Raw genomic sequence first — 22647 nt, 5'->3', positions numbered from 1 at the left:
GACCACCTAGAGAGGTGGGATGGGGAGGGTGGGAGGGAGACGCAAGAGGGAGGGATATGGGGATATATGTATACGTGTAGCTGATTCACTTTGTTATACAGCAGAAACTAACACACCACTGTAGAGCAATTATACTCCAATAAAGATGTGGGAAAAAAAAATTTGTCATGAGATGGAGGGTTGGCTACTGAGTTTTTAGAGATTTTAAAGCATCGGAGGATACAAAGGGGAGGCACTCCTGTCAGAGTAAACATGGCAGTCAATCACCCCGCTCAGAAAACGGGGACCCACACGCCTTGCCGAGGGGGGAATGAGCACCGAGGTGACACCGTGCGTTCTGGAATACGGCTGCGTGGGTCCGATTCTTCTTTCTGCCTACTGCCAGGTGACACTGGGCAGCTTCCTTCCACCAGGGGTTCTCAAACTGGAGGGTGCACGGGGTCACCTGGGGGGCCGGTCAAACCCCAGGCGGCTGCCCCCATCCCAGGCTCTGACTCCTCGGTCCGGGTGGGGCCAAGCACCTTGCATGTTGAGCAAGTTCCCGGCGCTGCGGCGGCGGGTGGTCGGGGAGCCGCACTTTGAAAACCGCTGCTTGAAACCGTCTGCGCTTCAGCGTCCTTGTCGGTAAAACGGGGTTAACGACAGCATCGAGCGCGTGCGAAGGGCTCCCCACAGCGCCTGGCATATGGCGCGTGTTCAGGAACTGTTGTTTGTTATTGTTGCACATGAGAACTTGATATCGGAAACTGTTTTCTTTTGAAGTCGGCAGCGCAAGAAAAGACCCACTCCATAAAGGGATTTGGGCTCGAGCACCTGTCAGAGGGAATTGAAGAGCATATGCAGTTAGCTTCTTTCCCCAGGCCTCACACCGAAGTAAATGCCAGATGGACTAAAGATCTGATGTCACAAAATAAAACCCTAAACCTATGAAAATGCTGAAGGAATGAATCGATAGGGACACTTTTCCAGGGAGGACAGTGAATGCTGGAGCCTTGTAACAGGAGGAGAAGGAGCTGGGTGGGCTCCGTGCCACCGGCCCCCGGCCACCTGTGGGGAAAGCTGGGAGACCACAGGATGTGCCTTCTAGAAGCTTCTGGAGAGATGAACTGCAGGGTTATGAAATAGCAGGCTACAGCCCAAGGCAGCACTTAGGGTGCCTGCTGAGGGTGGAGGGGCGCACAGGAAGGCGAGCCCGTGCGCTGGGGCTTTAAGGGTCCCTGGGGAGGGTGGTGAGGCCCGGTCCATGCAGATGCCGCAGAGGGCATCTCGGGTGGGATGCCGGGGTGCTCGTGTGGGTGCCCAGCTCACCCCAGTTTCCCCCGAGACTTACCAGCTTCAGCCCTGAATCCAGGGTCCACCCCTAGTCCCAGGCAAACCAGAACGGTCGGTCAGCCCTGTTCGTAGGCAGGGCCTGGCCCACGCAGCTGGCGTGCGCGGTGTTTGTCAGCGAGCTGTGTGGCTGAGGCGGGGTTGACCGGGTCCTGGACTCACCAGCAATTACCTGCCTGTGTTGAAGGAGCAGAAAGGCACGCTCTCCACCTGGTTTAGGGGCTGACCCCTTCCTCTAGCCGGGATTTCAGAGGACCCTGGTTGCAGGCGTGAGGAGCTTTTTCTGCAGAAGGAGAAGTGATTCCTTGGGTTCATAAATGAGTGCTTCTCACTGAGAGCTATTAATATTTCTTTTAAGAAAAGTGAGGCTGTTTCTACTCATTTCAGCAGGAGAAAAACACCACGGGACCAAGAAGCGTGTGTGAGCGTGTGTGTGGAATCTTTTGTTTAAGGAGATCACGGTACGTTGCTGGGGTGAGTAGGGCCGGCGGCCCCTGTGAGGGTCTTGCCTGCTTCCTTGCTGTTACTGACTGGAGCTGGATTATTAAGGGAAAGTCCCGGAGATGAGACTATTGATGTCTCAACTCCTGGTTAGCAAGTCTGATCTACGTTCAGTCACCAACTTTCGCAGAGAGGGCTTAGGACACAAGGCCAAGCTCCCAAGCATTTAACCCAGGATGCTCTACACAAAGCCTGGAAGAGATTCACATCGGGAGGAATCCCACCTTCCTGGGACTTGCAGGTACCAACGGAGAATTTTAATCATCTTCGGGACGCCGCTTTCATCAAAACATACATTGCATACGTTCTGTGGGCTCAGCTGTGTGGTTGCCTCGGTGGACGCCTAGGGGAAACTTCAAGGAGCTCACTGTTTCCTTTGGGAATGAAACCAGAAGCTCATATGTTAGACTGGTGGCAGGACAATAGATGTAATCAGGTGACAAAATGACCACGCTGTGAAGTGAGGCGGCCCCGAGGCTTTAGGTAGCATCAGTCCCGTGTATTTGAATGGCTTTCTCTTCCCGTCTCCTGCAATCTTTCTGATTCCGCAGATGACAGCATCTCGGGTTGGTGCTGAAGCGTCATTACCGCCTCGCCCGCGAGAGTCCGTCTCCTTTCGGCTCTGGTGTGAAGGGCAGGTGTTGGGTGCGGTGACTGGGACAGACCAGGGGTTTAGCTAAGGCCTGATAATGTTCGGTTTTCCTTGTATTTATTTTCATGGTTACCATTTAGAGTAAAGGCTACTTGTTCTTCACTTCAGTGTAATGAAATCAAGTCTCCTGGAAAGTGAGTTTATTTGAGAAAGTGTTCATAGAAAGGGAATTGACCTAAATACAAAAGATTTCCAAATGAACAGCACAGGTGGCATGGGGATATGGCACGGCTAGGGGAGGGTGAGCTGCCTGCCTGCGGGCTAGGAAACACTGATGTGGAGCTCAGAGCTCGCGAAGGGGCTGGAGGCTGCGGTGGGGTGGGGTGGAAGGAAGGCTTCTTGGAGGAGGTGGCACTTGAGTGGGGTTGTGGAGATTGGAGAGGAGTTGGAATGGTGGGCTAGAAAGGAGGAGGGACATTTCAGGCAGGGGCTGGGGGACGAGTGGGTGCAAAGCCTTGGCGATAGGAATGGTGCTGGAGTGTTCTGAGGGCTGAGCTTCTGCCGGGGAGGCACCTGCAGGCTTGTGTGGGAGGGAAGCAGTGGAGAGATGATTCGTGCCCGCAAGTGTGCTGTGGGCAGCTGCCAGCCGTCTGGGTGTGACAGCAAGTGGAGGACATCACTTCCCCCTGACTCTCTCCATCTGAACGTACAAATTCCCCTCGGGGCTGGACAAAGCTATGAAACCCAGTGATTTTGTAAAGAGACGGTCTATTGCATATCCCCTGGTGGATCACTGAAAGGGCTTGTGGTCATTTTAAAAATGACTTTCAAAATAACTTTAAGCCGCTTAAACACATTTCAGAAAGACTGAGGAAATCGATAAATAGAAAAACAATTAGCCGGTCTCCCACTCTCTACTTTGGTCCATTTTTTCTTGGTCTTTTCTTATTGACACTTTTTATTGTCTCGGGGTTGCAAGCTCTAAAGCCTAGGCGGCCGGGTCAAGGGAAATGAGCGAATCAGGCAAAACGCGGGAGAATTGGTACAGGTGCAGACACAGCAGGGATGGGTCTTCCCCACAGAATTTTCTGAGCTCAGTGTTGCTACATCTTTTGGATCCCAGGACCCACACTCAGGGCAACAGCTGTAGTGGAAGACGAGATGGGTGGTTCTCCCAGGCCGGGAGAGGAAAGTACAGCCTGGCCCGGCCCAACCAGATGGACCCAGAGAGGCCAACATGGGGCCAGAGCCGGCCACACGGGTTCCTCCAGCTTTTCCGGAGATGGTGCAAGAGGGTCTGGGCCATCCTTCGCTTCTTTCTGTGCTCGTCTCTGTCCAAACGCTCTGCCCACCCAGCCTCAGCCACTCGTTCAGGCTTTTTTCGACACAAAGATCTTTGCTTCCAGGCATGGCACCTGCCCGATTGCAGTGGAAACACGCCGTTTTGCAATCTCTCTCCTGGTGTGATTCATTTAGGACTCGGGGCTTCAATCGATGGCATGTGGAGAGTGCATATGCCTCTTGGCTCCGCAGCAGGGCTCCTAGGCGCTCGCAGCAGCTGGTGCTAAAGAGCTCCGACCGTCATCCTGCCCTGCCAGCTCCGTCTTAATCCCTGTCTTGCTCTGGTTTCCATACCCAGAGAGATGCACATTTATCCACCACTTGGCCAGGGAGACGAGAACAGTTTGGTTTGATTCTCTTTTTTGGGTGATTTCTTTGGTCCTGGATAGGAGCAAAAGCACACACAGGGACCCGTCTGCTTCCCCCGGGAGAGGGGAGGATGCACCTCCCCGGGGCTGCTCAAGGCTGGGATGCCACCCTCTGAGCCGCTCCCGCGGGCCGGCTGCTTAAGGCTCTGAGGGTTGCGGCCAACCTGCTGAGACCTCAGACACATGGGGGGTGGAAGCCGCCCCCCCAGAGCATCTCACACATTCAGTAGCGAGCCACTTATTTCCTCGGTGAAACTCCCATGGCCCTGGACATGAGACTATGCATTTTCTCCTTTCCTTCCCTTCGCCTCCCTCCCTCCCTTCTTCCTTCCTTCCTTCCTTCCTCCCTCCCTTCTTCCTTCCTTCCTCCCTCCCTTCTTCCTTCCTTCCTTCCTTCCTTCCTTCCTTTTTTGTCTTTGCTTTGGTCCTATAGCTTTAAACTATACATTTAAAGATACAGGACTGTCCAAGAGATGTCTCCACACTCAGGATAAAATTCAAAGCTCTCGCATTGTCTACAAGGCCCTGTGTAAGCCGCAGCCCTTCCTCCTGGACTTCATCTACCCTCCCCGCTCCGTGCCACCCCAGCCGATCAGGCCCATCCCCACGTCAGCGTCTTTGCACTGCAGTCTCTTCTACCCACAATGCCCTCCTGACCATTTCGCGCCCTCCCTGCCTCCCTCTCGTCCCCAATTCGGTCTCCATCCAAACATCCAGGGGGTTCTGGCAAACCATCTCCTTGGGGAAGAAATCTCACCCAAGCCAAAACTCTGGTTCGTAGTGTTTGCCCGTTTCCATGGTGCAAATACTTCCCCTGGGATAGTTTTCGAGTTACTGGGTGGCCTCACTGAGCACAGAGCTGGGAGGAGGTGCGCAGACTTGGGGCTCGGGAGCCTGAGTGAGCGCATCGCTCCTCTTTGATCCATTCTCCGTCTTCTTTACGCTGCTTTGTTTCTGTGGTACTCATCACGACCTGGCCTGCTACGTCGATTTGCTGTGTGTCTCTTCCCTCCGCGAGAACAGGGGCTGTGTATGTTTTGCTCGTTGCAGGATGCACGGTGCCGAGAACAGTGCCCGCCTGTTGCAGGCATTCAAGGAATGGGAAAGAACTGTTAACCATAAATAGATATAATGTAGCATTGTTTGGGACAGTAAAAAAAAAAAACAAAAACACAACCCTGGAAATATCTTGTATTTTGATTGATAGGGGACCTGGCTTTACCTTGTTTGAAATTTCACATGTGTGCTGCTGAGAGATTGACATGGTTGGCATCTAATCCTGTATCAGCCTGAGAAGTTTCGATCATGCTGCAGTAACAAACGTTCCCCAACTTCGGATGCTTATTTCTTGCTCAAGCCGCCTGGCTGTCCTGGGATGGCAGGACCCTGCTCACTGTGGTCCCTCAGGGACACGGGCTGGTCTGGCAGCCACCGTCTGAACCGTTGCTGGCTGCCCTGCAGAGGCGCACAAGCTTGGAGCATCTGGCTCCGGTGGTTGATTCCTCTGGTCCAGAAAGTGGCACCTGTTACTTCTACTCACAGCTAATTGGTCAGAACGGGTCACGTGATCCCACCCAACACAGGGGTCCAGGAAGTTCAGTCTTCCCTGTGAGCGGAAGAAGACTGGGTTGTAAGGTGGGGCTGCTCCTGGCTTCCAGGTACCCCCTCTGGTGTCCAGGAGGAAAGTCACAGACCACCTGTCACACCTTCCTTAGGTCCCCAGCAGTTTGAATCCCCATGTGCCAATGAGGGTGCAGCTTATGAAACCTCTTTCTCACCTGGACTCCAAAAATGCAAATCTGCCTCCGGGGCAGGGCTTAGGGACCCTCAGTCTGAGCCCAGAGGGCTGCACCTGGAAAGGCGCATTGCACGTGGAGCAGTGCATCGCCGGGCGTCGTGCACACACACGAGGAATTTTATTTATGTAAGAAGCGAAACGATGGCAATAGCAGAAATTCTCTCGGAGGAAGTAATTTGCCCCAGAATTCCCCTAGCTCTTTTGGGAGCAGAATGAGATGAGAATTAGACTCTCCAGTGTGAGGATTTTCTTCAGTTGGCAGCGGAAGGGACGTTCTTCCCTCCCTGTCCATGTTTCTGGGGCGTTGGTAGCTCATCCACTTGGATGTTTCCTCCTGCGGGGAGGTTCGCCCTTGTTTTCCAAATGCTGCATCTTGAGCGTATATATCTCCAACCTGAAACAATGTGGTGTATATGACGGGATTTTATCTTCATCCATTTGATGGATTTCCCCCCTCATTTTGGTGATGTCCCTGTTAGTTATGTTTAACTAGAAATCCTTTTGAAGGGAGAAAAATTAAGCTTGACCTTATTATAGGAGCGTCACCTGAGCATGGTGATAATCCGTGTAAATGCAAACTCACAAGGAGACGGCAAGCTTCGATCTCTGCTTTGCCATTTTCGTTCCCTTCAGAAATGGCAAAAGCCTTTTTTCTCCTTTCCTTCTGAGCTCCATCCCGTGCCTGCAGAGTCGTGGGCAGAGGCCGGAAAGAGAGCCGGGGGCGACTTGAGCTGAAGGGGGGTTTCTGCACCGAACAGTCGGCTCTGAGTCCGGGAACAGCCCCAGAGAGGTTTCAGAATTACCCACATCTCAGGTTGGGCGGCGTTGGGCTGCGTGCATCTTGCTTCCAGTGTTTCTCTGCTTGCACCACCTCCACTGCGCTGCTCTGTCCACATCCTCAGCTGCTCCCATCACCAGGGACCAGAAATAGTCACCTGCCCCCAGCAAACACCCCCAGTCTTCCCTCCTCCTGCCCTGTGCTAGAGCCAGGTCTCCAGATTTCAAAGAAAAGGGCAAGGGAGCAAAGGGTGAAAAAATTATTTCAAGACCCATTGCTGATGGCTGATCAGACTCAGATCCTGCAAATAATTTATTTATATGGCTCATGTTATTAGCTCACCTAGATCTTCAGTAAACACACACACACACAGATTTATCTTTAAAATCATTATACCAAAAATAAAGAACATTTTTATTTTTAAAATTAAATTAATTTTATTTTTTTAAATTTTATTTTTAATTGAAGTATAGTTGATTTACAATGGTTCAGGTGTACAGCAAAGTGATTCAGTTATATGTATGTATATATATATATGATTTATGTATAATTTAATTCATACATATGATTCTTTTCCATTATGGGCTGTTACAAGATATTGAATATAGTTCCCCATGCTATACAGTACTTCCTTGTTATTTATCTATTTTTATATTATTTATTTATAGAATATTTTAGTAATATGTATTGTTTATTTATAATAAATAATATAATTATTTATTGTTTTAAATATATAAATATTTAGTTATATAATATTTTAATATTATTTATTCTATTTATCTATTTCATATATAGTAGCGTGTAGCTGTTCATCCCAAACTCCCAGTTTATCTCTCCCCTCCTTTCCCCTTTGGTGACCACAAGTTTGTTTTCTATGTCTGTGAGTCTATTAAAGAACATTTTACAATAAAAGAAAGTATTTACCTCTGATCCTACCCCAAATCAATAATTGATCAATCAGTTTTGCTTTCTCATCTCCTCTATGCTCTATGAGTTTTTTCATATAGATATGAAAATACATATACATACATATATATACATATATATATACACACACACACACACACACACACACACACACACACATTTTTTTTCCTGGCAGAGCTGTCCCCCTACAGCACCGCAGTTTTGCTCTGCTGCTTTCCTAAGCGTTGGCGTCTGCCCCCTCTGCGCTCCGAGTGGCGGGCACTGGGCTCCTTTACTGCCTCTGCTGGACGGTGGTTAATGTCAGCCCGTGAGAAGGTGAGCGTCTGAGTCGCTGCAGCCGCCGTGGACAGTTCACCTGCGCTGCATGGAGCAGGACATCTCTGCAGCGGAATGTTGGATTTCTCACCGCTTGCTTTCATGCCCCTCCCACCCCAGTCCCACCACGCGCTCCTGCCGTACTTCTGATTGAACTTCTCGGTTGTCAGACAAAGCCCCTCCGGCTGCTTACCGGGCCCGTGGAAAATGACTGTGGCCCAGTTCTATTTCCGATGGCATTTTTCTCTCGGTCTCTGCTGCATATTCAACTCTGAGCTCCAGGAGGGCAGGTGCTTTGCCTAGTTTCCCCCCATTTTTGTGTTCCCAACACCTACAGCTGTGCCAATAATAAGTATGTGCTAAATTAATTAGTAATTTTTCTACCTACTGAAAAAAAACCAGACACTGACTACTGTTAACCGTTACTATTCCCATTTAATTGCTGCTGTTATTTTTCTTACGGGACTTTTGTTGATTTTTCCTGGTAATCATCATCTTGATGAGTGTGTGATGAGTGCTCAGATAGGGCCAGATGTGTCTCACCGAATTATTAGAACTGTATGTGGTGGGAGCCAGGCCAGGGAGAAGTGAGCACGTGAACGGGTGAGACGCCTTTCTGATGGTCACTCACAGATCACCTGTAGGAGCTGTGGCACTTTCGTTCAAGCCTCTCTCGAATTCCAGGGTCCCAGCTCTTAATTACCACATGATATCGTTCCTTGTTTGATGTTTCTTCAGGTGTTGACCTATCAACACTTGTCTCCTTGCTGATGTTTATTCCAATAAGAGGTTTACAAGTTCAGGTTTTCCTGAGTCACGTAGAGGGCAAAGAATAAGGTGAGTCTTTCTGTCCAGCAAACCTGTGCATCCTCTTCCTTAGCATCTGAGTTTTAGAAACTACTGAGATATGTCATTTGGAGGCCAACGTGATGGTGTTCTCTCGCCGTAAAGTTGTGTGTAAAACGAATTCGTCTGTGGCAAAGTTGGTTTTTAACACGTTCATTGTTTCCGTAAACCCTTCTGTAGGTACCTTCTGATCCAAGCGTCAGCCCGGTCATGTCCAGTTTCCAGAGACTGGATTTGTGTCCACGTTGGGATCCCCTGCTGCAGGGTCTGTGGCTTAGCCCTGACTTGTGCAAGAGCATCAGGGGTGCAGTGAGTCTTTGGGGGCTGCACAAGGACCAAGGAGAGGGAGCCCTGGAATTCTGTTAGTTAGGTGGTTGGAGGAGATGCTTTATTCTCCAAGCCAGTGGAGGTTTACTCTTCTCCTGAAGGTTCCCTCAGTCGTCCCTTTAGGTATGAGGTGCCTGCCCTTTAGGTAATGATCCAGGTCACTGTGCCTCACTAGTGACATGAGAAGAGCCAAGTGAGACCGTGGCAGGTGTCCGCAGGGTCGGCGTACCCTAGGCTAGCAGAGCACTGACCGCCTCTTGGGTGTTCCCAGTGCATCGTTTCATCTGATATGATTAATATTTTATACACGGAACTGAGACAATTATAAAATACAGGGGCGCCTGCCCAAGCTGCTATGTAGGGTTTGCAAAGGAAGTAGATGGCCAGTAGATGTTCCCGTCATCAACCACTGGCTTGGATGTTTGGACTGGCTGTGTAAGGAGGGTCGATGGCATTTTAGAAATCAACCCCAGGACCGTCTCTGTTTTTCCTCATTGGATAACACCCTGCTGTCCAGAAATAGTTTTATACCTGTGCAAACGCCTGCTTAGCATGCAGGTAACTCTGCCCACAGAAGAGGATCTGGCTGGAAGAGAGAGCTTACTAAGTAGTTCGTGTTAAGTCATTTCCATAAGACATGTGTCTATGGGATCAGGGAACTGGAAGGGTTTTCAACAGATGTTTCAAAGCAGAGCATTTAGCTTTAAGCACCTGGGAAGAAACGTGCATAGCAAGTTAGCAAGAGGGTCTATTAGTGTGGCAGCTGCTCTGACTGTGATGGGGTCTCGGGAGCCCGTCTCTCTGTTCTTCTGAGTTTCCCACAGGGCAGCCTGTCACCTTCACCTGGTATGAAAAGTTAGGATCAGAGGCTGGAGGGTTGAGCTTACAACAGTTCCCCGCGCTCAGGGACTGTCCCTGAGTCCGTGTAGGGACCAGGAGACCCGTCCACTTGCTGGAGCAGATCTGATCAGAAACACCCCTGATCCGTGCCTGGCCATCAGATTTGGGCTCCTGGGAATTTACTGTTCAGAGCGGAAGGTTTCGGGGTGCTGACGCAAGGAGCAGCTGCCCTCTGGGGAGAAGGTTCTTGAGCTCCTCTTGCTGGGTCCCCTGAGATATCCTGGGTTTGTCCTCTGGCAAGGTTGGCTGCTGAACTTGGCTTTGGGTGTTTCGAGACCCCACCGTCCCAGCTGACGGTAGCCCGAGGCTATTTCTGTTGCTTGCAAAGGAAGAACCTTGACTAACGTGCAAGGGAGGGAGATGTTAGATTTCAAGTGATTAGGAATTCTTTTGGAGGATACATGGCATAGGACGACAGTTCTGTGACAGCAGTTCTTATTTTCCTTCCTTGACCTATGGCAGGTGATCTTGACAAGATGGCTCCAAGGCACGGAGAAGAGGGACTGAGGCTAGTTTGAAAGACACAGTTGTATCACTAGGGGTCGAGTCAGGAGGTGGAGACCACACCAGTTATTTCAACAGAGAGAATTACGTATGTATATACACATTCGCAAGCAGAACTGTTAATCAGGTAGTAGAGAGTGACAAAGGCAGAAAGGGGGTTGCTGAGTGGCTAATATTATTAACCTGCAGAGGCCTGGTGGATGGGACCCAGAGCCTCAAGTGAGGGCTGCTGACTGTTGTTGGTGCCCCAGGGGACATAATGATGGGAGAACTCCAAGTAGGCACCGACTGCTGCCCTTGGAACAACCTGCCCCTCTCCGGTTAAGCGCCAGGGCAGGGACAACAGTGAGGGAAAACCTAAGGGATGTTGCCCTTCTCTTTCCTCCATCCTTCCTGTCTCCCTAGCACCCCCTACTGGCGGAGTCAGACAGGGAGCAGAGGGGAGAGGGTGGGCCTGGGCGCCAGACAGCACCCCTTCCCGCAAGGGTACCAGAACGCACAGCACTGTCGATCGTCGTAGAGTGGCATTGTAAACCCTAATTTATAAGAAAAGAAGCAGACTAATAAACGTCCACATACTTTATTAGTAGTGACAGATTGATTGTAGGACAGTTGACCTTGCCTTATAATCATACACCTGTGTGCCAGACCCCCTGCCTGAAAACCTCAGGTCTAGAAACATGTTTTTGTGTCTTTAAATCACTGTTGTGTCTTATGAATCTACAGGATGTAATTATATTGATATGAATACATTCTCATTATAACATTTTCAGCAGTTGAGATATTTCAAAAGATCCCTTTGTTATAAAGAATTTTTGTTCTCCTGGAATTTTGTGTTTCAGACTTCTGTGTTTCAGACTTTTCCAAAGTGAACTGCTGTTTACATAAGCAAGTTAAATCTGGTCACAATTCGTTTATTTTTTAATTTTTAAAATTCAAGTCGAGTTGATTTACAATGTTGTGTCAGTTTCAGGTGTACAGCAAGGTGCTTCTGAAAAAGAATATGTATGTTTCAGATTCTTTTCATTTATAGGTTGTTGCAAGATATTGAAGATAGTTCTCCGTGCTATACAGTAGTAGGTCCTTGTTGCTTATCTCTTTTATACACAGTAGTGTGCACCTGTTAATCCCAAACTCCTAATTTATCCCCCCACCCCTTTTCCATTCGGTAACCATAAGATTGTTTTCTCTGTCTGTGGTCACAAATCTTTATACCAGCTTTTCCTCACTCCTTTTAGTCTCTTTATACGCCCCCTCCCAACTCTTTCTGCCCTAAAAGTACCTTCTGTTCTCTCCTGTTCTACACGCTTAACCCCACCCTAACTACCCAAGTTGTAGGTGTAGCTGTAGGTGTGGGTAGTTCACAGATGTAACTCTATTGATGACAAACTCCCCTGCATGGCGTTCGGCAGGATCCTGTACTTGACAAACTGCCGGATAGAAAGTGCATCGGCTCCAGTACAAGTTTCCAGCTGTTTCCCACTCCTCGTTGAGAGTCAAAGCAATATTTCTTAAAAGCCCATCGAATATGGCAGTGGATCAGCTCCTCCTCCCCATCCGTCCAGCAAAGTTGGGGTGTTGTGTGGTTACAACCTGGAGATACACGGTTTCTATTTATTTCATTAACTAGTCTTCTTGTTTAAAATTAATTAATTTATTATCTATTATTTATTTTTGGCTGCGTTGGGTCTTCGTTGCTGTGCGCGGGCTTTCTCTAGTTGTGGCGAGCGGGGGCTGCTCTTCGTTGCGGTGCGCGGGCTTCTCACTGCGGTGGCTTCTCTTGTTGCGGAGCACGGGCTCTAGGCGCGCGGGCTTCGGTAGTTGTGGCTCGCGGGCTCTAGGGCGCGGGCTCAGTAGTTGCGGCGCACGGGCTCAGTTGCTCCGCGGCATGTGGGATCCTCCCGGACCAGGGCTCGCACCCGTGTCCCTCCCCATCCGTCCAGCAAAGTTGGGGTGTTGTGTGGTTACAACCTGGAGATACACGGTTTCTATTTATTTCATTAACTAGTCTTCTTGTTTAAAATTAATTAATTTATTATCTATTATTTATTTTTGGCTGCGTTGGGTCTTCGTTGCTGTGCGCGGGCTTTCTCTAGTTGTGGCGAGCGGGGGCTGCTCTTCGTTGCGGTGCGCGGGCTTCTCACTGCGGTGGCTTCTCTTGTTGCGGAGCACGGGCTCTAGGCGCGCGGGCTTCGGTAGTTGTGGCTCGCGGGCTCTAGAGCGCGGGCTCGGTAGTTGCGGCGCGTGGGCTTAGTTGCTCCGCGGCATGTGGGATCTTCCCGGGCCAGGGCTCGAACCCGTGCCCCCTGCATTGGCAGGTGGATTCTTAACCACTGTGCCACCACAGAAGTCCCTGACTATTCTTCTTGTGTTAACTTTTGTGCTGCTGTGTGAACAAGTGTGGCTCCAATAAATAAAAAGATCTACAGAGTGAGGCCCCACACATGTTTTGGAGCCAAAAAAATTCAGAGACAGGAGGAAATGGGTGTGCTTTGTAGCTGAGACATCAGCAGAAACACTGAGTTATCCTACAGATATCAATAAAGTGGGGAATGGCTTGGTGCTTTTCTAAGATGAGAAAGGCCGGTCATCTCCATGTTTATCTATTTAATTTACAACAATTTATTGAGCCGCTGTTCTTTTCCAGGCCCTGCTGTAGTTGCTGGCATCCTTTGAAAACAAAGCAGAGCAAAGTGCCTCTCCCACAGAACTCACATTCTACTGGGGAGAGACAGAAAACAATAATACATAATCAAAAAGCAAGAGAGTAGACTTGCTGACTCATGTGATAATTCTGTGTTTATGAACCTCCAAACTTCTTCCACAGTAGCTGTACTGCTTCCCAGGCTTGCTAGCAATTTCTGCACATTCTCACTGACACTTGTAATTTTCCTTTTTTTTTTAGTTTTTTATTATAGCCATCTCAGTGGGTGTGAAGTGCCGTCTCCTTGTGGTTTTGATTTGCATTTCTCTAATGACTAAGGATGTCGAGCATCTTCTCAGATGCTTGTCGGCCATTTATTGGACTGTATGCCCCCAAGTTGTTTATGTTACAAGGGTTAATTTTATTTTTTGTGAATCTCACCTCAATTTAAAAAAAAAACCTTTAAGGGCTTCCCTGGTGGCACAGTGGTTGAGAGTCCGCCTGCCCATGCGGGGGACACGGGTTCGTGCCCCGGTCCGGGAGGATCCCACGTGCCGTGGAGCGGCTGGGCCCGTGAGCCGTGGCCGCCGAGCCTGCGCGTCTGGAGCCTGTGCTCCGCAACGGGAGAGGCCGCAACAGTGAGAGGCCCGTGTACCGCAAAAAAAAAAAAATAATAATAATAAAATAAATAAAACCTTTAAAAGAAGTAGAAGATGTTGCATACTTTAATGGGGAATGTTTTGGAAAAAAATATAGTGTCTAGGGGACCAGGGACACAAGATGGGGAGGAGCTGGCTGGAAGGAAGTTGGAGATTTTTGAAAAGGTGGCAGGGTGGCCTCGGCAAAGAGATAAAATATGAGCAAAGACTGGAAGGGTAAAGGAGTTAGCCAAATAGATTTCTGGGAGAACAGCTTCCCAGGTAGGAAGGACAGCCAGCGCAAAGGTCCTGAGGCAGGGACTGCCTGGCATGTTTTAGGAACAGCAGGCACAGCTAAAGCAGAATGAGCAGGGAGGATGGGGGGATGTAGCAGGAAATGAGGTCCAAGAACTCAGATCATACAGACATTAGTAGGCCTTGGAGGAGTTTGGCTTTTTTTGTAGAATTAAATGGAAAACCTCACTACAAATAACTCAGTTTCATTTCTTTTTATGGCTGAGTAATATTCCATTTTATATATGTGGTGGATGGACCTAGAGACTGTCATACAGAGTGAAGTGAGTCAGAAAGAGAAAAACAAATACCATATGCTAACATATATATATGGAATCTAAAAGAAAATGGTTCTGAAGAACCTAGGGGCAGGACAGGAATAAAGATGCAGATGTAGAGAATGGACTTGAAGAAACAGGGGTGGGGAAGTGTAAGCTGGGACAAAGTGAGAGAGTGGCCTGGAGATATATCCACTACCAAATGTAAACTAGATAGCTAGTGGGAAGCAGCTGCAGAGCCCAGGGAGATCAGCTCGGTGCTTTGTGACCACCTAGAGGGATGGGATAGGGAGGGTGGGAGGGAGATGCAAGATGGAGGAGATATGGGGATATATGTATACGTATAGCTGATTCACTTTGTTATACAGCAGAAACTAACATGACATTGTAAAGCAATGATGTAGAAAAAAAAAAAAAGAAAGAAATGGAAAACTACTGCAGGGTTTTGAATGGAAAAATGATGTAAGCTGACTTAGGGTTTCAAAGGAGCCCTAGCAGCTGTGTATGTAGGTGGAGGGAGAGATGGTATTACGATAATGCGGGAGGGATGCTGGTTGTATATACACCCCAATTACTACTCAGTTTGCATATGGGATGATTTAACCGTGGGTTTGAAGCAGCTGACCTGGTTTAACTAACATCATGGAAAAAATAATTGCTCTCACATAGAGCCCTGGCTGCAATAAGGTATACTTGTTTACCCTTTCAAAGGCTATGAGCATTTACTCTAAAAGCTCGCAACACAGACTCAATAATGTTACCATTTTTCTATTTTTTTCCCTGTGTACCTCCTCTGCTCATTCCTTTGAATGATTTCATTAATAACTGGAGATGAATCCCAAACCTTCTCCTATTAACTTTTGATCTGGAAATTCAACCCCATTGACATTCAGACACACATTTGATCTTTCCTTGCATTTTGCATTTGAACCGATTTAGCTTCCTCATGTTCAAGCTAATTATTGGACTTGCAGCCTGAGATGTCACCCAGATATCTTGTTGAGAAAAAGCCTCAGTGGGAGCCTAGGAAAGTGTTCCAAGCGTCTGGCAGTTCACTTCTTTGTGGAGGAAAAACGTACCCTGGTTTAAAGGGCACTGGAAATATTACAAAATCCACTGGGTGGGTCCTTTTGTGTCACTTGCACCTAAGACTTTTAAGTGCTGTTTGAAAAGCCCTCTTAGATTTAGAACGGAATACAAGGTGACAATTTTTCAGCGCATGCCTTTTGTGCCGCCTGAGTGGGTTTACAGCTTCTAGTTTAGTCCTGGGTTAGACAGAAAGATCAGATCAGCCGAGTCCAGAGCGGACTCCACCAGCTATCAGTCACAGCAAGTCACACTGTCAGAGATTTCTGTTTAGATTTTATTAAATGCACAGCGAGTTACTCCTGGCCCAGTGATTTTCCTCTGCTTTTCAAATTTCCTGCGCTCGTGCAGGAGCCCAGTGGAATTCTGACAAGCTGTCAGACCCAGGCGATTCCTACGGAACTGACACGACACCTGGTTGCTTTTTAACGTCCATTTCCACCCCCCCCACCACCACTTATTCCTGCCAAACCGCTTTCCAGGTGGCTCACATGCTCTCAGTCTGTGCACCCACCCTGCAGCCAGGGTCCATCTCCCCTGGTTTTAGAGCCGCCCAAGTCCTCACGAGGGCGTGGTCCTGATGGGGGATGTGGTACTACTGCGGCCCTTAAGGGTGAGGAGATACTTGCAGGTAGCTTCTAGAAAAGGTTTTCCTCTCTCCTGAGCAAGCTTCAAGAGGTACCCCTCCTCTTGCTTCCCCTGGACGCTGTTACACAAAGATGTCTTGCTGAACCCATCTTGATTGCAGCTGAGGGTGGATTGGACACCTGGGAGCGAGGAGAAGCAGGCTGTCACAGGGTGGGACCCTGGATCAGGTCAGCCCTGAAGCCTGCTCCATTTTCGACTTGCTGTTACGAGAGCCCATGATCTTCCTTTTAGATTAAGCTGGTTTAAATTGTTTTTCTGTTTCTTGTAGGTGAAACCCCACGCTCTCAAGGATTTTGTAGAATTATTGTTCCTTGTGGATAAAGCACTCTCTGTTTCTTGGAGGGTAGCTCTGAAGTAATTTGATAAAATTCAATGTTTGGATAGACACAGATGTTTCATTTGCCGAGTGTAAGGACATACTGGGCTGAAAGAGGAGAAGTAAAATTTAACAAGGTTTACAAACTCAGGATGTGTGTGCTCTGCCTGCGTCTTCTTTCACGCTTCATTTCACAGAGAAAGTTACCACCACTTTCGTAGAGTTTGATAGTTTTCAGTTGTCTTCTTTTGTACTTTTTTATACGTAACTTTAAAATTTTCCTACAATGAGCATATATTACTATAAAATCAGAAAAAGTTATTAGTAAAAGATAAATTCAGATAAATTGAAGACACTTTCCAAACTCTGTCTAAAGTCTAACAGGCATATAAAGCAAGAGGTCGCGAGGGGAAGTCTTAGGTTTAAAATGAATACAGGATCAACACCTTCCTAGTGTTGCTTCCGGTGTTTTCTGAAACTTTTTATTATATTTGGTGAATGTTCATCCCTTAACTGAAAAATGAGATGTGAGATGTATAGTTTGGAGATACCCAATGTCCACTTATATTTAGTGGTCAGCTGGGAGTTATAAAAATCTGTTTTCTGCATTCGGTTTGCTGGAAAAATCACAACTGATGACACAGGAAGGACCAGCCCCAGGGATCTCTGTGTCAAGGAAGTAAAGGCTTCAAAATGCCTGCGATAGGGCTTCCCTGGTGGCGCAGTGGTTGGGAGTCCGCCTGCCGATGCAGGGGACGCGGATTCGTGCCCCGGTCCGGGAAGATCCCACGTGCCGCGGAGCGGCTGGGCCCGTGAGCCATGGCCGCTGAGCCTGCGCGTAAAAAGCCTGTGATAAAGAGGAAAATGATTATTAGGTTTGGGGTTATTAGATTTATAATTACCTAGTAATATTACCTATGATTAGGTTTATTCCTGTCGGTCAGGAACTATTGATTCCATACTTTTGACCACATTGACCTAGTTCTGGCCTCCCTAAATATGTTCAGTTAACCCCTGGATTGAGATCTCAGAGAAATTAACGAAGACCTAAAATATATCAGACGATGGGAAAATAAGTGCCTTTGTATATTCGTTTGCCAGGGCTGCCATAACACAGAGCACTGTAAACTGGGGGCTCTAATAACAGCAACTTTCCCTCTCACGGTTCTGGAGGCTAGAAGTCCAAGATCAAGGCGTTGGCGGGTTTGGTTCCCTTGAGGACCAAGAGGGAGGATGTGGTCCACCCTCTCTCCTAGCTTCCGGAGGTCTGCAGTCCATACACCATCCTCATTCTCTGTCTGCATCTTCACATGATGCTCTCCCTGTGTCCGTGTCTGTGTCCAAATTTCCCCCTTTTATAAGGACACCAGTCAATGCTGGAAGAGGGCGAACCCTACCCCAGAATGACCCCATCGTAACCCAACTAATTATGTCAGCAATGGCCCTATTTCCAAATTAAGTCACGTTCTGAGGTTCTGAAGATTAGGGAGGATTCCAACCTATGAATGTTAGGGGTGTACAATCCAATCCATGGGAAGGAAGTGTCAGTGTGGACTTTTAGGCCCAGAGCCGGAAGAGCGAAGAGATATTTCTGGCAGAGTCTAAAAGGTTGATTTATACCCGTTGAACGCTTCTTTTGGAAGCAGGTTTACGTGTGGTGTAGGGCGATGTAGTTTATGAGTTGCTCTCACGAGTCATTGAGATGGACCCAGGACGGGACAAGTTTGGCGATGAAAAGAAACAACTGTTGCTGTAGATTCCTGGTTCTCAGAGTGGGGCAGGGACAGCCGGTTCTGCCCCCAGAGGACATTTGGCCTGCTGAGTGGCGGTGGGGTGCTACTGGCGTCTAGTGGGTAAAAGCCAGGGGGGCTGGGGAAGCCCCGCACCTGCACGGCACCCAGGGGGCCCTCCCAACGAAGAATTACCCAGCCCCAAGTGCCAGTCACGCTGAGGTTGAGAAACCCTGGGCTAGATGCCCCTCCCTCAAAATAAATCTGCAATGAAGTTTAAAAGGGAGATGGGGCTTCCCTGGTGGCGCAGTGGTTGCGCGTCCGCCTGTCGATGCAGGGGACACGGGTTCGTGCCCCGGTCCGGGAGGATCCCACGTGCCGCGGAGCGGCTGGGCCCGTGAGCCGTGGCCGCTGGGCCTGCGCATCCGGAGCCTGTGCTCCGCAGCGGGAGAGGCCGCAGCAGAGGGAGGCCCGCAAACCACAAAAAAAAAAAAAAAAGGGAGATGAAGGTAAGGGACAGAGTTGATCAGAGAGACTGGATCTGGAACATATGAGTTCTCTCACACATTCACTGAACATACTAGCATAGACATTCCGCCTCAGCCTCAATCGTGTTCTCCTTTTAGGACAACTTTCTAGCCCATCTCTGAGGGGTATAAGTCCCACGTCCCGTATTAACAAAGCCTCAGACACTGCACTGTGTTTTGTCTGAGTTCCCGTGCTGCTGTGTATACCAGCTGTTTGCCCCAAAGCAAATTACCCGCCTCTCCAAGCCTCGGTTTCCCTCTCCATAAAGTGGGCGCAGTGATCGTGTTAAGAGCTAACGTTTCGTGTGTGTTTGCCGTGCTGTACGTGCTCTGCATAGATTTCCATACGTGGATGATTAGCTCCACGTACGGAACAACTCCACGTGCACAAGTCCCCGAGGCAAGCATCCTTTTTTATTCTACAGTGGAAGCATCTGAGGTGCCGAGCAGGTAGGTGGCTCGCTCAAGGTCCTCTAGGTGGGAAGGGGTGGAGTTGGTACCACAAAAAAAAAAAAAAAAAGGGAGATGAAGGTAAGGGACAGAGTTGATCAGAGAGACTGGATCTGGAACATATGAGTTCTCTCACACATTCACTGAACATACTAGCATAGACATTCCGCCTCAGCCTCAATCGTGTTCTCCTTTTAGGACAACTTTCTAGCCCATCTCTGAGGGGTATAAGTCCCGCGTCCCGTATTAACAAAGCCTCAGACACTGCACTGTGTTTTGTCTGAGTTCCCGTGCTGCTGTGTATACCAGCTGTTTGCCCCAAAGCAAATTACCCGCCTCTCCAAGCCTCGGTTTCCCTCTCCATAAAGTGGGCGCAGTGATCGTGTTAAGAGCTAACGTTTCGTGTGTGTTTGCCGTGCTGTACGTGCTCTGCATAGATTTCCATACGTGGATGATTAGCTCCACGTACGGAACAACTCCACGTGCACAAGTCCCCGAGGCAAGCATCCTTTTTTATTCTACAGTGGAAGCATCTGAGGTGCCGAGCAGGTAGGTGGCTCGCTCAAGGTCCTCTAGGTGGGAAGGGGTGGAGTTGGTGAGTGTCTGTAGGCAGGTGACTGGATAGAGAAGATGTGTGTGTACCGAGGAAGAGCATTCAGCCACGAGAAAGGAGGAAATCCCGCCATCTGCAGCGTAACGGACCTTGAGGACATCACGCTAAGAGAAAGAACCCGAGAAAGACAAATACTGTATGATACCACTTACACGTGGAACGTGAAAGAGCCAGGTTCATAGAAACAGAGAGAAGAAGGGCACTTGTCAGGGGCTGGAGGGGTGGGCATGGGTGAAAGCGGTCCAAGGAACAGACTTCCATCTGCAAGGTGAGTCAGTTCTGAGAATCTAACGTACAGCACGGTGATCAGAGTTACCAATACTGCATTACATAGACTTGGAAGTTGCTAAGAGAGCAGATCTTAAATGTTCTCCTCACACACACAAATGCTAACTATGTGAGGTGATGGAGGTGTGAACTAACCTTATTCAGTAATCATTTCACTTTATCTCTACATGTATCAAATCATCGTTGTACACCTTAAGCTTCCACAGTGTTACATGTCAGTTACATCTCAATAAACCTGGGGCCAGGGAAAGCAAGCAGTGGAGTTGAAATTTAAGCCCTCGCTAGTTTCAGGGTAGTGAGACTTCCAGGCCGGAATCCTTGGTCGCCACACCCTGCAGCCTCAGAGCCGTGAAGACCGAAGGTCTCGAAGGTCTCGAGTAAATCAGGATCCCACAGCCGTGCTGAGCGCACGGTCTGCCCTTGGCTGATGGGAACTGTGGTTGTTAAGAGAAGTCTGGGTTTACTTGACAATTTCAGTATCATGACCAAGTAGATAAATTATTTGAAAAAATATAGTGTGGGTGGTAAAATATAACAACATTGCAGCAAGGGAAAGTATTGACCCAGAAGGTGGCTAGAAATGCAGAATCTACAGGCTCCTTCCTACCGCCAGTAGATCAGAATCTTCTCTTTCACAAAGCGACTCCGTGGCCCTCTGGGATTTGGGAAGGGCTCCTGTCAAGCCACCTGCCCCTTGCACTTGAACCCAGAGCAGGGAGTTAAGGTAGCGCTGACTTCACCGCTGCCCTGTCCCTCCTCTCTCAGACTGTCCATCCTTAGGTTGACAGGACATACTTCTACTTGGGTCCCCGGAGCTGGCTCTGACTCTTTGGCTACAAACGTGCTTGAAGAGCACTGGGCCTCCGTAGGCCGCAGGTGGCCAGTGGCGGCTCTCCATCTGTCACCATCGCTGGAGGGAAGGGAATTCATGCCCTTAATCTCAGGAGGCGGGAAAGCACAGCTCCACCCCAGCAGCTGTGTTTGTTTGCAGAGAGAGGTGTGTTTGTCGGTGATCACAAAACGTTATGATCCCATACGTCCAAAGGGATCATAACCGTGGAGATGTTTATTTTCAGACTTATCTGGGGTGCTAATGGCTCCCTTGTCCTTAGTGAGCTATTCTCCGTGAGACACGGGTGGGTTTGGCCAGCTGAGAAAACACTCAAGAATGGCCCCAGGAAAATTGACTGTGCTATAAACTTGTTTGTTTCATTCCTGGGTGAACAGAATCAAATCACCAGCATCCTGACGACAGCAGCAATAGGCTAATAGTCAGTGGGTGTGTACTCTGTCCAGGCCCTGTTCTGAGCTCTGTCTTTGGTACATACTTATACCTGTTGGCTTGGCTTTCTATCACAGCGACCCCATGACATAGGTGACATTGTCACCCGCACTTTTCAGAGGAGGAAATGGAGTCACGGGGGCTGAAGAGATGGCTCAGAGCCGCTCCCACATGGGCAGGGTGAGGGCGGATGTAGAGCAAGGTCACGGTAGTGGCCACACACAGCTCCAGGGACAAAACAGAATTTAAAATGTAGCTTTCTATCAGTCTCTCAAGATAGCCACATTAGTCACCTATTGCTGTGTAATAAATCATCCCAAAGTCAGTGGCTTTGGACCACACACACTGTCTCACAGTTCCTGAGGGTCAGGAATCCAGGCTCAGCTTAGCTGGGTCTCTGGCTCAGGGTCTGTCAGGAGTTTGCAGTCAAGCTGTCCGCTGGGGCAGCAGGCGTCTCACTGGGTGAGATCCTCTGCCCAGCTCACTCGCCTGGCCGGGGGCAGGTCAGGAGATCACCCCCAGCTCACTCTCCCGGCCGCCGCAGGCTTAGCTCCTTGCTGGCTCTGGGACGCAGACATCTACCCGGGCCTCCCCACAAAGCCGCTCGCCACGTGACAGCTGCTTCTCGCCGGAGTGGGGCACGCAGGCGAGAGAGAGAGCCAGAGATGCCCTACAGTCTTTTAATGACCTAATCTTGGAAGTGGCGTGCCATCAGCAGTGCGAGTGGTGGATAAGCGGGGACTATTGATACAGTTTTGGACAGAAAACCCAGAGAGAGTTACCGAGCCACGTCCTCCCGCTTTAAAGACCCCAGCAGACGGGGAGATGGGAGCGAAGGAAGAGCTCCGGTGACCCAGGCGCCACGGAGATGGGGATTCGGTGCGGACTGCTGCACTGTGTCTGAGGCAAGACGTGTACGAGTGTGGGACGGGGGGATGGAAGCATAGGCGCCGCAGGGGCCACAGCTTTCTGACCTTTGAACTTTAAGCCCAGCTTTTAAGTTGTGCCCCCGGACCTGGCCTCACTGCACACGTTCTCAGGACCTGCCTCTTTCCGAGGCACTTTTATAAAGGATCTTTAATCTGCAGTGGAATGGCTTGGGTGGAGGACACCACTTATTCCACCAGCTCTGGCTGGAAGGGAGTGGGTCTTCCAGCACTGATCAGCTGGTCCTCTTGGGGCCTGGGTGCGTGACCCCCCCCCCCACCCGGGGAACTCTCGCGCCCCGGCCGCACTGACCCCACCCCGGACCACGCTGGAGGACCAGCTGCTGACGAGGATGGAAGGGTTTCTGTTAAAAGAGCAACGAAAACAAACATTTTTGCTG

General features: G+C 49.3%; 1 protein-coding gene across 18 annotated transcripts in view; it reads left to right on the top strand.

Annotated features, from left to right (window-relative positions):
• RIMBP2 (RIMS binding protein 2) overlaps positions 1 to 22647 on the top strand; it is a 278098-nt gene that overhangs the window by 109966 nt on the left and 145485 nt on the right. The window contains exon 1 of one of the 18 annotated variants that reach the window (XM_055080473.1): positions 10516 to 10614. The exons of the other annotated variants lie outside the window; for them this stretch is intronic. The gene's annotated coding sequence lies outside the window, so the exon portion shown is untranslated. Of the gene's footprint in view, positions 1 to 10515; positions 10615 to 22647 lie in introns of those variants that run through there. 18 annotated transcript variants of the gene reach the window in all.

Source organism: Physeter macrocephalus, chromosome 19 (genome assembly GCF_002837175.3).
Source record: "Physeter macrocephalus isolate SW-GA chromosome 19, ASM283717v5, whole genome shotgun sequence".
In the NCBI taxonomy this organism is placed as follows: domain Eukaryota; kingdom Metazoa; phylum Chordata; class Mammalia; order Artiodactyla; family Physeteridae; genus Physeter; species Physeter macrocephalus.
Note: the sequence above shows the minus strand (reverse complement) of the source record. Positions and strands in the feature narration are given on the sequence as shown.